Source organism: Nerophis lumbriciformis, linkage group LG37, assembly GCF_033978685.3.
Source record: "Nerophis lumbriciformis linkage group LG37, RoL_Nlum_v2.1, whole genome shotgun sequence".
Classification (NCBI taxonomy): domain Eukaryota; kingdom Metazoa; phylum Chordata; class Actinopteri; order Syngnathiformes; family Syngnathidae; genus Nerophis; species Nerophis lumbriciformis.
In genome coordinates, this window is record NC_084584.2 from 22,293,917 (window position 1) to 22,310,527 (window position 16,611).

The window sequence follows — 16,611 nt, forward strand, 5'->3', positions numbered from 1 at the left end:
TGTACTTTTGTTTGTTTTGTCACCATAGCAACCATTCGTTTTCACCTGTCACGTCACGCACCTGTTTCACGTTTTGAGTCACGCACCTGTTTTCACTAATCATGTCACTATTATTTAAGCTTCGAGTTGCCAGGCTGTCTGTCTGGCAACATCACACTCTCCACACACCCTTATGACCCTTGCTGCGCTTTTTCATACCGTTTTCTGGTCCAAGTACGTTTTCTTTATTCATGCCATAGTTTGCAAGTTTTGTTTCATTGTTCATAGTTTCTGCCGTTGTGCAAGTTTTTTGTTTATAGTCAAGTTTTGTACTTCCGCCCTTGTGCGCGCCTTTTGTTTATTCTTTCTTTGAGTGTTAAAATTAAATATGTATTCACCTGCACGTCATGTCTGGTCCAAATCATTTGCACCTCGGGAGAACAAACCACGCCATAGTTCAAGTTATGACACAATTACAGGCTCCAGTCTTTTTTAATGCGATACCACAAGCTAGGCACATCTATCTTTGGGCAGTTTTGCCATTTCCTCTTTGCAGCACCTCTCAAGCTCCATCAGGTTGGATGGGAAGTGTCAGTACGTAGCGGTTTTCACATCTCTTCAGAGATGTTCAATCGAATTCAAGTCTGGGCTCTGGCTGGGCAACTCAAGGACATTTACAAAGTTGTACTGAAGCCATTCTCTTCATGTCTAGACTGTGTGTGCTTAGCGTCGTCGTCCTGCTGAAAGATGAACCGTCACCCCAGTTTTAGTTCCAAGAGTGCTCTGGAGTATGTTTTCATCCAACATGTCTCTGTACATTGCTGCATTCATCTTTCCCTCTATCCTGACGAGTCTCCCACTTCCTGCCACTGAAAAGCATCCCCACAGCATGATGCTGCCACCACCATGCGTCACTTTAGGGTTGGTATTGGCCTGGTGATGAGCGGTGCCTGGTTTCCTTAAAACATGACTTCAATTTGTATATCATCAGACTAGAGAATTTTCTTTCTCATGGTCTGAGAGTCCTTCGGGCGCATTTTGGAAAACTTTTACAAAGAAATGGCTTCCATCTGGCCACTCTACTATACAGGCCTGGTAGGCGAATGGCTGCAGAGATGGTTGTCCTTCTGTAAATGATCCTCTTTCCACATAGGAATGCTGTAGCTCTGACAGAGTGACCATCGGGTTCTTAGTCACCCTCTTGAGCAAATCAGACGTGTAACACGTTAGTCGTGATCTTAGCCCGTTCGGGGCTAATTGTGCTACCGTAACTGTAAACTCCACAGCGAGCCCTCCCCCCCTCCCTCCGGCTCCAGACAGAGACCATTTTTGTTATTTGGCTCCAAAATGGCTCTTTCAACGTTCTGGGTTGCCTACCCCTGCGTTAGTGTAAAAGCGGCAAATGAGTGAAAGCGACAGAAACGTTGCCATGGAGACGAGCGTTTTCTTACATGCCTGGCTGCAGTCACACCGCGACACCTCTCCGTCAGTAAGAACAGTCCCCGATAATCGGGACCAATTAAAACCGTTATTTGTTTTTTTTTATTGTTTAATTTGCATTGCCTCACACGATGAACTTTACATATATTTTTATATGACTCCGGATAACACTCCGGGAGCCAGCTATTATCCGCCAACCGCCGTGTTGCTGTAGGGAGGAAAAGCGGAACGACACACATTGCGGAAATAACATTATTCTCCGTGCGTCGGCTAAATACAAATATATTCCACAACCCCAAACATGTCTTTTTCAAAGCCTGCAGTGAAGAGAAAGGTTAGTGATGAGCAAAGACAATTCCAGGAAAAGTGGGAGATTGTTGAGCACAGGGGCACCCTTACTTGCACAGAGAAAGTTGCGGTGCACAAGGAATACAATTTGAAAAGTCATTATACAACTAGACATGCTGAGGAGTATGCAAAATACCAGGGGGATGAGGGAGTGAACCGGGTTGCAAATTTTAAAACCAGTCTACTGAGGCAACAAGATTTCTTCAAGAAAGCAACCGAAAAGAGCGATGCAGCAGTCAAAGCTAGCTACATGGTGAGTGAGATGGTTGCTAGGGCAGGAAAGCCATTCAAAGAAGGTGAATTCATTAAAAAGTGCATGTTAGATTTTTTTAAAGAAATATTTTCTCGCGGCCCAGCCTCACCCAGTTTCTGCATCCAGTGGCCCCCAGGTAAATTGAGTTTGAGACCCCTGATCTAAGACAACACCCTGCACTTTAGGGAGGGATAGACTTTTATTCATCCCTCAATGGGGAAATTCTTGGTTGCAGTGCAGATTTTTTTGCATACAGCAACGCATAAAACTTCATGAAAACAACGAGGATAAAATAACTACAACGCTAAAAAGGTGCCATTCGTGTGTTGTAGAGTCTTAGGGCTCGAAATGACTTGTGGTAGTGCTCCTTCATGCACTGTGGAAGTAACAATGTGTTGCTGAAGGAGCTCCTCAGGGCTTCCACAGTGACATGCATGGAGTGAGAGAGATTGGACATAATGGGTGTCAACTTAGCCAGCGTCCTTCCGTGAGCCCCCCCTAGCTGTGTGCAGCCCAGGACATAGAAAGCTCTCCAAATCACTCTATGAAGTCACTTCCTGTCTCTGGGGGGCCGGTCCTACCCCTACGACATAGCCACAGAAAGCACCACAATGTCGTAAAAAGTGAGTAGCAGTGGGTCGCACGCACCAAAGGACCTCAGTCTTAGAGCACTTTGACCCAATTAAATTGTGAGTCCAGTACAGTTTTTGGGTGAGGTGAACTCTCAGGTTGTGAAATATTTAATGCCAAGGCTCAATTACTTAAATACAAATGTTCTTTTTCCCCCAGAACATTTAATTGGTGTTAATTAGGGTAGGAGCGTCTTGTCAAGCAACATTTTCAGCCAACTGTCAACAGGACAATTGAAAGTTTTGATTATATGCCTAGTAAACGATTATAATTGCCTCTTTGACTTGTATCGGTTTATGCAAAAGAATAACTTCCTGGAAAACGTTTTTACGTGGGAACAGTAAAGTATTTAACGTTTCAGCGTTCTGGGTGAATTGAGAGGATCTTTTTTTTATTTTTAGAACGGGTCCCTTAGTGGGAAAGTGACAACGTTGCCTTGTCATCATCGTGTGGACAAGCAAACTACTACTTTTTGACGCGATCACGGACACATCGTGATCGCGTCAATGATATTATTGTTCAGTGTACACTATGTGCTGGTACACTGTAGCCACACCCCCGAGCACGTGTACCTTGTCTCGTAAACGTGACTTGCAAGAACTCATCACTCTGTGGCAATTTATTGCGACGCATCGAACACTTTCCAGCATCCAACAGGTGACAGCAAGCTAACAAGTCGAATAGAGTCTGTGAACATTGCTCCAAAGTGCTGAGTTTGTGTTGATTTATTGTGGCTTCAAAACAAAGCACTTCCATGTGAAAAGGCAGTGGTATATGATAAAACAAGGTCTGTTCATCTTTTCTCAAATGTTAAAGTTCAGTCACACTTTTCTAGCAGATATACACTATATTGCCAAAAGTATTTGACCGCCTGCCTTTACTCACATATGAACTTGAAGTGCCATCCCATGGAATTGTCCAAAATGTTTTGGTATCCTGGAGCATTCAAAATTCCTTTCACATATGAACTTGAAGTGCCATCCCATGGAATTGTCCAAAATGTTTTGGTATCCTGGAGCATTCAAAATTCCTTTCATTGGAACTAAGGGGCCAAGCCCAACTCCTGAAAAACAACCCCACACCATAATTCCTCCTCCACCAAATGTCACACTCGGCACAATGCAGTAATCCGTGCAAAAGGATTCCCAATCAAGTACTGAGTGCATTAATTGACATTTTCAAATGTTTGATTTTGTTTTGCTGTTATGAATCTTTTTTTTTTTTACTTGGTCTGAGAAAATATTCTAATTTTTTGAGATACGATTTTTGAGTTTTCTTAAGCTGTATGCCATAATCAGCAATATTAAAATAATAAAAGGCTTGCAATATTTCAGTTGATGTGATATGAATCGGGGACAAAGGGCAGCCTTGGCGGGGTCCAACCCACACTGGAAACGGGTCCGACTTACTGCCGGCAATGCGGACCAAGCTCTGACACTGATCATACAGGGAGCGGACCGCCACAATAAGACAGTCTTTGTCACCGATTCTGTTCATAACTTTTATGGACAGAATTTCTAGGCACAGTCAGGGCGTTGAGGGTATCTGGTTTGGTGGCTGCAGGATTAGGTCTCTGCTATTTGCAGATGATGTGGTCCTGATGGCTTCATCTGGCCAAGATCTTCAGCTCTCACTGGATCGGTTCGCAGCCGAGTGTGAAGCGACTGGGATGGGAATCAGCACCTCCAAGTCCGAGTCCATGGTTCTCGCCCGGAAAAGGGTGGAGTGCCATCTCCGGGTTGGGGAGGAGACCCTGCCCCAAGTGGAGGAGTTCAAGTACCTCGGAGTCTTGTTCACGAGTGAGGGAAGAGTGGATCGTGAGATCGACAGGCGGATCGGTGCGGCGTCTTCAGTAATGCGGACGCTGTATCGATCCGTTGTGGTGAAGAAGGAGCTGAGTCGGAAGGCAAAGCTCTCAATTTACCGGTCGATCTACGTTCCCATCCTCACCTATGGTCATGAGCTTTGGGTCATGACCGAAAGGACAAGATCACGTGTACAAGCGACCGAAATGAGTTTCCTCCGCCGGGTGGCGGGGCTCTCCCTTAGAGATAGGGTGAGAAGCTCTGTCATCCGGGAGGAGCTCAAAGTAAAGCCGCTGCTCCTCCACATCGAGAGGAGCCAGATGAGGTGGTTCGGGCATCTGGTCAGGATGCCACCCGAACGACTCCCTAGGGAGGTGTTTTGGGCACGTCCGACCGGTAGGAGGCCACGGGGAAGACCCAGGACACGTTGGGAAGACTATCTCTCCCGGCTGGCCTGGGAACGCCTCGGGATCCCCCGGGAGGAGCTGCTGCCCCCGCGACCCGACCTCGGATAAGCGGAAGAAGATGGATGGAGATGGATGGTGTTATGAATCCAGAATGTATGACATTTTTGTTTTTTAATTGCATTACAGAAAATAAAGGACTTTATCCCAATATTCTAATTTTCTGAGACAGTCCTGTACAGTACTAACCAAGACTCAAGTGGCCACAAAGCTCTTGCCTCTACAGCTGGGGCGCAGGTTGTGGGGATCAAAACTGCAACGTTAACTTGATGACTGCAGGATTACACCTCCTGCTTTGTTCCAGCACTCCCAATGTGTGCATGCTGCTGTGAATGCACCCTGCTAATCACAGGGTGCATTCACTGTTCTAACGTCATGTACTGTGCATGAGGTGGGATCGCACGCACAGTTCAGTCCGCCCCAGGGTTAGAAAATACCTTCCTAATAATAACAAGTCTTGAGAAATAAAATTGCACTGCCAACAGATGGGTGCCAAGGCGGTGGAGGGTTGTTGTCGACAGCTGCTGAAAGTAAATGTAACTAAATTAGTTATAAAATAAAGAAAATCATTCAGTCTGGCTGATATTTTTGCCAAAGCTTGTCAGAATTTCATACCGGCTCGTGCCTAAAAATAAAAGCACACCAGATGTTGTAGAATTTGGTCAAAATGTACTTAAAAAAAAGCGCTTCTAAAGTTACACACCTGAAGGATTTAGGATAAATATTATTAATTATTATAAATTATTTTTGTGTGTCAATACACATTTTATTAATAAAGAAAATCAGTCAGTCTGGCTCCTTGACTGACAACCTAGGCCCACCTGTTTGTTGTTGCCATCAGGAAACTTTATATGCCAGCCTGCCCTGCAGTCAGGGCGAGATCATTGTTTGTGACCACTTAGCCTCGCCTTGCTCTTTGGGTTTTTTGCTGCCATGATTTCATTGTTTGCTTGTTCTTGTGATTGAATAAGACATCTCCGCATCTTGGAGTTCCAGATCAATGGTGCGTAACATAATGTAAACTATTCAATCACCACTCAGGAGGGTGTTGCCTCTCTTCTTTGCCAAAGGAACTATAGGTGTTGCTGCCAAGGCCATTATGTTTCTCTTATTTTCAATAGACATTTCAAATATATCAGCTGTGATTAAAATGCCGTACAGTGATTATTTTGCCAAAGCTTGTCAGAATTTCATACCGGCTCGTGCCTAAAAATAAAAGCACACCAGATGTTGTAGAATTTGGTCAAAATGTACTTAAAAAAAAGCGCTTCTAAAGTTACACACCTCAAGGATTTAGGATAAATATTATTTATTATTATAAATTATTTTTGTGTGTCAATACACATTTTATTAGTTAATCTAAATCAGGGGTCTCAAACTCAATTTACCTGGGGGCCACTGGATGTAGAAACTGGGTGAGGCTGGGCCGCAAGAAAATATTTCTTTAAAAAAAAATCTAATATGCACTTTTTAATGAATTCACCTTCTTTGAATGGCTTTCCCGCCCTAGCAACCATCTCACTCACCATGTAGCTAGCTTTGACTGCTTCATCGCTCTTTTCGGTTGCTTTCTTGAAGAAATCTTGTTGCCTCAGTAGACTGGTTTTAAAATTTGCAACCCGGTTCACTCGCTCATTTCCCTGGTATTTTGCATACTCCTCAGCATGTCTAGTTGTATAATGACGTTTCAAATTGTATTCCTTGTGCACCGCAACTTTCTCTGTGCAAGTAAGACACGTCGGGGTGCCCCTGTGCTCAACAAAGGAATATTGCATCTCCCACTTTTCCTGGAATTGTCTTTGCTCATCACTAACCTTTCTCTTCACTGCAGGCTTTGAAAAAGACATGTTTGGGGTTGTGGAATATATTTGTATTTAGCCGACGCACGGAGAATAATGTTATTTCCGCAATGTGTGTCGTTCCGTTTTTCCTCCCTACAGCAACACGGCGGTTGGCGGATAATAGCTGGGAAAGTACCGGGATAGCGAGCGCAAAAAAGTGACGGCTCCCGGAGTGTTATCCGGCGTCATATAAAAATATATGTAGTGTTCATCGTGTGAGGCAATGCAAATTAAACAATAAAAAAACAAATAACGGTTTTAATTGGTCCCGGTTATTGGGGACTGTTATTACTGACAGAGAGGTGTCGCGGTGTGACTGCAGCCAGGCATGTAAGAAAACTCGTCTCCATGGCAACGTTTCTGTCGCTTTCACTCATTTGCCGCTTTTCCACTAACGCAGGGGTAGGAAACCCAGAACGTTGAAAGAGCCATTTTGGAGCCAAATAACAAAAATGGTCTCTGTCTGGAGCCGGAGGGAGGCGGGGAGGGCTCGCCGTGGAGTTTACAGTTACGGTAGCACAATTAGCCCCGAACGGGCTAAGATCACGACTAATGTGTTACACGTCTGATTCGCCCAGCGACTCTCTGCCGGAGTATCAGCGCTGGGGTCCAGTGCACCACAGTTTTGTATCGTCGCTCGGTCCTTCGGCGGAGTGCTTCGGAAGCTACCGGACCGCTCGTCTCCCCGGCCCGGACGCTTACAGCGGCGCCAGGGGATGGAGCGATAGAGAGACACACACACAGTGACAGAGAGAGCTCAAGAGGGTGACTAAGAACCCGATGGTCACTCTGTCAGAGCTACAGCATTCCTATGTGGAGAGAGGATAATCTTACAGAAGGACAACCATCTCTGCAGCCATTCGCCTATCAGGCCTGTATGGTAGAGTGGCCAGATGGAAGCCATTTCTTTGTAAAAGTTTTCCAAAATGCGCCCGAAGGACTCTCAGACCATGAGAAAGAAAATTCTCTAGTCTGATGATATACAAATTGAAGTCATGTTTTAAGGAAACCAGGCACCGCTCATCAGCAGGCCAATACCAACCCTAAAGTGAAGCATGGTGGTGGCAGCATCATGCTGTGGGGATGCTTTTCAGTGGCAGGAAGTGGGAGACTCGTTAGGATAGAGGGAAAGATGAATGCAGCAATGTACAGAGACATGTTGGATGAAAACCTACTCCAGAGCGCTCTTGGAACTAAAACTGAGGCGACGGTTCATCTTTCAGCAGGACGACGACGCTTAGCACACACAGTCTAGACATGAAGGGAATGGCTTCAGTACAACTTTGTAAATGTCCTTGAGTTGCACAGCCAGAGCCCAGACTTGAATTCGATTGAACATCTCTGAAGAGATGTGAAAACCGCTACATACTGACACTTCCCATCCAACCTGACGGAGCGTGAGAGGTGCTGCAAAGAGGAAATGGCAAAACTGCCCAAAGATAGATGTGCCTAGCTTGTGGTATCGCATTCAAAATGACTTGAGCCTGTAATTGCTGCCAAAGGTGCATCAACAAAGGCGGTGAATACTTACCTACATGTGATTTCTTAGTTTTTAATTTTTAATAAGTAAATAAAAAACTCCAAAAAAACATTTTCATATTGTCATTATGGGGTATTGTGTGTAGAATTTTGAGGACAAAAATGGATTAATTCCGTTTTGGAATGAGGCATTACAAAATGTGGAAAAAGTGAAGCGCCGTGAATGCTTTCCGGATGCACTTTAAGCCCTTACAGACGCAACATGTCCCTGGACTTTGGAAAGACGTGTTGTGGTTCCTGTCCCCAAATCCAACAGGCCTAGAATGTTAAAAGCTTCTAGAGCAGTCGCTCTGACATTCACTGTTACGAAGATCTTACAGGAAATGCTGAGGGCTGAGATTCAAAGCTAATTGATGCAGTTTTTAGGAAGGCTCACCAACTGTTTAAGAAAACGGTCTAATTTTAATGTTGACAAAACCAATTAACAAAATCTGTATTTGCCTACATGCTTACTGGTTACAATATACAATGAAAGAAACGCAATTTAACTTACCTCAATTTTGTTTTTCCAGTGTTCTTGAAGGTGCCTGGTGTAACACACCCAATTTGTTTACTTTTTTACGATTGAAGACTTAACAAGTCAGAGTATCATTATGTAAATTATGACTCATTAGTTGTCTTATTCTCATTTCACTGATTTGTGTGAGGCGTAAATAACTTTTCAATTAACCACTCAACAAATAGTTCCAGGGTATTTTATTGTATTTAACAATCAGGCACTGATATGCCAAAAAAAACAACAAAGTGTCCTTGCTCAAAATAGTCCACAGGTAAATATGTAGCATTTAACTTAAATGTACAAGTAAAACAAAGCACATATAGAATACATTGTTATTAAACAAATATCAGAAACAACAACAAGCCTCATCTAATCTCATTTAAAGTTTAAATTGGCTTGACTGTTCACAATTGCAAGTCAGCTAAGCTGACAATTGGACTTCAAAGACCTCATTAGCAAATTTGCCAAAAATAATGACCAGCGTTTGGCTTTCTCCTGGGACTGTTGCTCTACAATGAACTGGCAACTTTTTTTTTCTTTTTAATGAATTGTCGACCTGTCCAGATCTGTAGCGTGGCCGGATGACAGCTAACGTATAGGCTCAGTAAGTCCAGCGTGTCAAAGGTAATGTTACAGAAATTAAATGAATGAACAAGTAGGCTAATTGTTTCAACCCTCGGGTAGTTTTACTTTCTCACTCAAATGTTTTTGATGTCCAGGGTCCCCGAATGGGACAAGCGGTAGAAAATGGATGGATGGATGGATGGATGGGTCCCTCCTTCTCCTGGACTTGCTATTTGCGGGTCTTCCTAATCTGCAGGCGTTTGCTTGCGCTCACTGAATGCTGATGAGGAAGAACCACGGGAGGAACGAACCGCGGTGTGGACCAAACCTTTTTTTAGGGCCAGTGGGGTTATTGAAATTATTACAATTACAATATTGTGTGACTTGTGGCTTTTTTTTTTTTAAGTCGGGTTGATTCGTATTCATTAGTTCAGTGTACGCATAATCATTTTGTCATAGAGCTACTGTGCGCTGAGTTTGGGCTCTAGCGGGCTGTGGGACCTTAGAATTGTCATCACCTTTCCCCCATATACGACGGCCCGGTCTGTCATTGAAAAACACCATTTCTCAGTATAAATGCTCAACTCTATAGCAAACTAACTGGTGAGATGTCTCCACTCATGTACAAACCCCGTTTCCATATGAGTTGGGAAATTGTGTTAGATGTAAATATAAACGGAATACAATGATTTGGAAATCATTTTCAACCCATATTCAGTTGAATATGCTACAAAGACAACATATTTGATGTTCAAACTGATAAACTTTTTTTTTTGTGCAAATAATCATTAACTTTAGAATTTGATGCCAGCAACACGTGACAAAGAAGTTGGGAAAGGTGGCAATAAATACTGATAAAGTTGAGGAATACTCAGCAAACACTTATTTGGAACATCCCACAGTTGTGTAAGCTAATTGGGAACAGGTGGGTGCCATGATTGGGTATAAAAACAGCTTCCCAAAAAATGCTCAGTCTTTCACAAGAAAGGATGGTGCGAGGTACACCCTTTTGTCCACAACTGCATGAGCAAATAGTCAAACAGTTTAAGAACAACGTTTCTCAAAGTGCAATTGCAAGAAATTTAGGGATTTCAACATCTACGGTCCATAATATCATCAAAAGGTTCAGAGAATCTGGAGAAATCCCTCCACGTAAGCGGCATGGCCGGAAACCAACATTGAATGACCGTGACCTTCGGTCCCTCAGACGGCACAGTATCAAAAACCGACATCAATCTCTAAAGGATATCACCACATGGGCTCAGGAACACTTCAGAAAACTACTGTCACTAAATACAGTTTGTCGCTACATCTGTAAGTGCAAGTTATAGCTCTACTATGCAAGGCGAAAGCCATTTATCAACAACATCCAGAAACGCCGCCGGCTTCTCTGGGCCCGAGATCATCTAAGAGAGACTCATGCAAAGTGGAAAAGTGTTCTGTGGTCTGACGAGTCCACATTTCAAATTGTTTTTGGAAATATTCGACATCGTGTCATCCGGACCAAAGGGGAAGCGAACCATCCAGACGGTTATCGATGCAAAGTCCAAAAACCAGCATCTGTGATGGTATAGGGGTGTATTAGTGCCCAAGGCATGGGTAACTTACACATCTGTGAAGGCACCAGGTTTTGGTACATACAGGTTTTGGAACAACATATGCTGTCATCTAAGCGCCGTCTTTTTCATGGACGGCGCTACTTATTTCAGCAAGACAATGCCAAGCCACATTCAGCACGTTACAACAGTGTGGCTTCGTAAAACAAGATTGCGGGTAATTTTTCTGGCCCGCCTGCAGTCCAGACCTGTCTCCCATCGAAAATGTGTGGCGCATTATGAAGCGTAAAATACGACAGCGGAGACCCCGGACTGTTGAACGACTGAAGCTCTACATAAAACAAGAATGGGAAAGAATTCCACTTTCAAAGCTTCAACAATTAGTTTCCTCAGTTCCCAATCGTTTATTGAGTGTTGTTAAAAGAAAAGGTGATGTAACACAGTGGTGAACATGCCCTTTCCCAACTACTATGGCACGTGTTGCAGCCATGAAATTCTAAGTTAATTATTATTTGCAAAAAAAAAAAAAAGTTTATGAGTTTGAACATCAAATATCTTGTCTTTGTAGTGCATTCAACTGAATATGGGTTGAAAATGATTTGCAAATCATCGATTGTAGCTGAGATAGGCTCCAGCGCCCCCCGCGACCCCAAAAGGGAATAAGCGGTAGAAAATGGATGGATGGATGTATTCCGTTTATATTTACATCCAACACAATTTCCCAGCTCATATGGAAACGGGGTTTGTACAATAAACAGGTAGAACAACTATTTGAACAGATGTCTCTCATTCCCGACACAATCGTTTGCGGCTTCTCCACTCTGGCAGCAGAACAATACAGATGCAGTTTTCCCCAGAAGCCTTAAATAAACTAACAGTAGCACAACTGCCAAACCAGTTCACCTACTGGCAATTACATGATTAAACTTAACCCAACCCAAATAATGAAGGCGGGACAAGTCCTGTTGCCAGGCTTGTTAAGAAGGGACATAGACCAGGAGGACATTAAAAGACACGTCAAGCTCCAGTGCGGTGAGTCCTTTCGTCATCTTATATGATTGTTTGAACGTGTAGTGTGTAATGTGTATGTACAGAGGACCATGGAACTTTTGGACATTAGCCCTTGTCCACCAAATTTTTAGGTATAGGTTCCTGGGACCTTTAGATCCTGTAGACCTGTGTGGTTTGTGTTTTTACCACATTTCACAGTTCAGGTAGTTACTACAAATCAGGCTGATGACGTATGGACGAGGGGGACCGTATATTTCCACTTTGATGCCATGTAAATAAGCAGACAATATTAGGTTAGCTTTATTTACGGAACTTTACATAAAAGTCAGGCTTTTGTCCACAGTGTACTACAGACAGAAAGTCGTCCTCTCAGTAAATGATGAATCCATGAGGTTTAGTGTTAGCCTGTTCATAACATTAGCATACGGTTACTCAGGTTGAGGCTAATGACTACAAATGGGGTGTCACTGATTTATTTTACAGCATGTAATAAACAATTTAGTAAATATTTGTTGTGAGTTACCTTCCTTCTACTCGTTAACTGCTTCCTCTTTCAAATTTATCCTCAAACAACGAAGTCGCCAAGTCCTTTGTTGCTTCGGTGAATGGCGTTGTCAGGACAGTTTCACTGATGACGTTGGATCCACTGTCACAATTTTCCATCCTCTTATAAGGTTTCATCAGCTTTTCACTTATTTATTTTGCCCTGTATTCTGTTTGTAAATCCAACAGGTTGTGGGCGATTTTTGCCGACTCGCTTGTTTTGAGTCACCGCTTCAAAGCCCGTAGAAATACTGAATATTTCTCTGTAAATACGTTTGAAAAGGCTGTTCGCTCCTCATAGCTTAGCGTACCAAAATGAAGTTTGTAAATATAATAAACAGCATGAAATTGCAAACCAGTTTAAAGACTACGGCAGAGTAAAAACACTGCAAGGTAGTTCCACTATACAGCATTCTTCAGGACACAGATGCCACACAAAAGTTCATTTTGTTCTTCTTTCTCTCCATTGTCAAGTTGGTTGTAATGAGAATACACAAGAAATAAGAAACAAACAAGTTGTCCTGAATACTCTAACGGCGGCCAAAATTTCCAAGACAAAGTTTTAGAAACGCCCCAACTGTCTTGAACCAATCAGCATTCAACAGTACAAACCGCTCTACTAAAGTTCCTGAGGAACTTTACAAAGTTCCGCCTGGCTAGTAAAAATTAAAATAGTGCCTGTGGGACTTTAATTACTACAGCTTTAGTTGAAAACGCAAGGGGGTATTTTATTTACCATGGTACATTGGAAAGTTCCAGTTAAGGTACTTGGGGTGGAAAAGAGATTGTAGTTTGACTTTGTCTCCATGAGTTATGTCGAATAAACTTGATGCAGATGTACTTCAGGACGTTTGATGAGACTATAGGGACTTTTTCAACATTGGAAAAATTCATCTTTGTTGAGTTCGAGACGTGTTGCTGACACATTTTTGATGTGAAAACGCTCACGAGGCTCAGAGCTCTGTGGAGTCCAGGAAAGTTTGGAGGTCCTTCCCGGCAGGAACATTTGTCATGTTTCATTTTCAGGACTTTCCAGTGGGTGTACTTGAGTTCTTGAGGCCAACAGGGTTTCAAGGACACAATAATGTAACATGGCACTGGTATCCATCGTCTTCCTGTGTGATGACTGTATTATGATGATAGTAAATATCTGATAGTATATATCTGTACTATCAGATAGTATATATCTGTACCCCGACTTAAACAAGTTGAAACACTTATTCGGGTGTTACCATTTAGTGGTCAATTGTACGGAATATGTACTTCACTGTGAAATCTACTAATAAAAGTCTCAATCAAAAATCAATCAATTCCTGGTCACTGAACAACACCATCTTCTGATGGACACCATGTACTTTCAAAAACCGTTCAATGTTGCTTTTCACTGTCTCACAGGAAATACATTCTTGGACATCACCGGTCTCAAACGCCACCATGATCAAGACTTTCATTCTTATGCTTCTGCTTGTCGGTTAGTAAACAAGACACGTAAACATGCTAAGACATGTAAACAGTAAACAAAACATGATCTATAGAATGGTACATACAGTATTATAATACACAAAGTTCACAAGTACTTACTAATATGTGAGTAAATCCCATTCAAACAGGAGCCAACAGTCAAACAGACGATCCTGAGCCAGAAGTTCCTGAGCCAGAAGTTCCTGAGCCAGAAGTTCCTGACCCAGAAGTTCCTGAGCCAGAAACTACTGGGAGTGGGCTGCCTCCTCCTACCACTGATCCGTATTTATTGCCTGAAGACCTGGATATAACTGTTCAATTGTTCAAAGATATCCCAGAGAATTTCAAACTTGTTTGTGAGGTTGAGGGTACAAACATCACAATTAAACTTGTGCGCTCTGATCCCTAAACCACCCCATGGATGACCACTGCTTTATATTGACATTTATATCTGACATCATGTTCCTGTTCTATATTCCTAGCATTTATTCAATTGCTAACCACTAGGGGCTGTGTGGTGGGAAAGTGGCAGATTTAGGGCAAAGTGTAGCGTTGTTCCTGAGAAGAATAGATTGGAAAGAATATTATATTTCATAATATTATATGTTCATTCAAAAAAGAGGAGGAACAAAGCCACACTTTGGTTAAGAAGTTTATTGGTGAAAAGTCTCTAAATGTTTCTTTCTTCGGAAAAGTTAATCTTATTGAAAATCATGAAGTCTTTGTGCTCTCCGTTAATTGTAAGCTTTTTCTGTCAGCAATCATCATTAAAAATATCAAATAAAATTTGACATTTAGTACTTTTATTTCCGCCAATGAAACATTGAAACATTTACATTTACTATAGAGACACCTACATTTAAAATGAAAACATCTGATTTAAAGGTGAGATGAGTTATATTTATATAGCGCTTTTCTCTACAGACTCAAAGCGCCTTACATGTGAAACCCAATATATACATCTTTAAGCTACATTTAAACCAGTGTGGGTGGCTAAAAGTGTCTTGCTCAAGGACACCGCGGCAGTAACAAAGATGGCGGAAGCGGGGATCAAACCTGGATCCCTCAAGTTGCTGGCACGGCCGCTCAACCAACCGAGCCACGCCGCTGAACATGAACGTGAACTTCACTTTTTTTGGAATTTTGCTCATCATTCACATAACTTATTTAAGACAAGAACACATGTGAACACGTTTAAAAAAAAAAAGCATTCTAACTCGTAAATAAACGCTAGCAAAAGCCAGCTAACAATGGAGTTGATGGGAGACGCTCTATTCCACCGATAAAGTGCTCTAAAAACATCCAAAAGCCCCCATCAACATTATATACCTATGTCATGTTGTATCAGGCACATTCATAATAACATGTAATATTCACTTATTTTGCACGTTTTACGCATACAGTGGCATATTAGTTTCACGGACACATCACAATGTTGGCTTTGTCCTTTAACATCAACAAACCAACTACTTTGGAATTGGAATTGCATTATTATGGTATCGTTGTGTATTGTTTGGTTGGATTGATTAATAAAAAAAACAAAAAAACAAACCGACTATTCATGGCAGACTTTGTGAGACAAAACAAAGATTACTTTGGGACAAAAGATGATCCAGAACCTTGCATTTTTTAGCTTCAATATAAGGAGGATGAGCTACCAGTTTTAGAAGCTGAGTACAGAACAGATCCAGCTTTAGTGACACATTAGCATTAAGCATCATGTAGCAGCATTGCTAAGTGCTGAACAAGAAATACTAACTGCAAATATAATAAAACAATCACTTACTGAACATTGTCTGCTCTCACTGGGATGCCAACTGGTCGGGTGTTCATATCGTCTCCTGTAGATGAAGAAATAAACAATAATCCTTATGCAGGTTTTAAGAAGAAAAAAAAGGTGCCGCAAACGAGCGTCTTTTGGTGTCTTGCTCGCCATCTCCTGGTTGTATGTCAAAGTTCCATCCATCCATCCATTTCCTACCGCTTGTCCCTCTCGGAGTTGCGGGGGGTGCCGGAGCCTATCTCAGCTGCACATGGGCGGAAGGCGGGGTCATCGGCGGTCACTCTAAACGAGTATGACGATCCTCCTGGTAGGGGTGTATCCGTTTATGGAGGATGCCTGTGCGTGACTTTGTTTAGCGTGGGGAGACTGGTGCACAGACAGTCACCACATGATCCTTGACAGAATCGGGTTAGGGTCCAGTGGCATGGGGACCCTTTTCTGCTGCAGCCTTCTTCTGCCATCACAGCCGTTGTGGTAGTTCTTAATTCTACCGTCTTCCGCCTGCTCCGCCGTTGAGGCGGGGTACACCCTGGACAAGTCGCCACCTCATCGCAGGGGCCAACACAGATAAACAGACAACATTCACACACTAGGGCCAATTTAGTGTTGCCAATCAACCTATCCCCAGGTGCATGTCTTTGGAGGTGGGAGGAAGCCGGAGTACCCGGAGGGAACCCACGCAGTCACGGGGAGAACATACAAACTCCATATAGAAAGATCCCGAGCCCGGGATTGAACTCAGGACTAACCCCTGTACCACCGTGCTGTCAACGTTGAACAACTTATTGGTTTATAGCCACAATATTCTACTATACAGGTGAGAGGCATAATTTATAATCGAGAATGAACTTTCACCAACTCAGATGCATGAGCCCTTATAACAACAATATTGTTA

General features: G+C 42.7%; 2 long non-coding RNA genes across 2 annotated transcripts in view; one reads left to right on the forward strand and one right to left on the reverse strand.

The window, feature by feature from the left end:
• The window catches only part of LOC133577226 (uncharacterized), a 34,794-nt gene that overhangs the window by 11,572 nt on the left and 6,611 nt on the right, over window positions 1-16,611 (reverse strand). The window lies entirely within an intron of this gene.
• Window positions 11,866-14,724, forward strand: LOC133577345 (uncharacterized). Its single transcript, XR_009811720.1, has 3 exons — window positions 11,866-11,950; window positions 13,868-13,943; window positions 14,083-14,724. It is a non-coding gene; the product is annotated as an uncharacterized lncRNA (long non-coding RNA).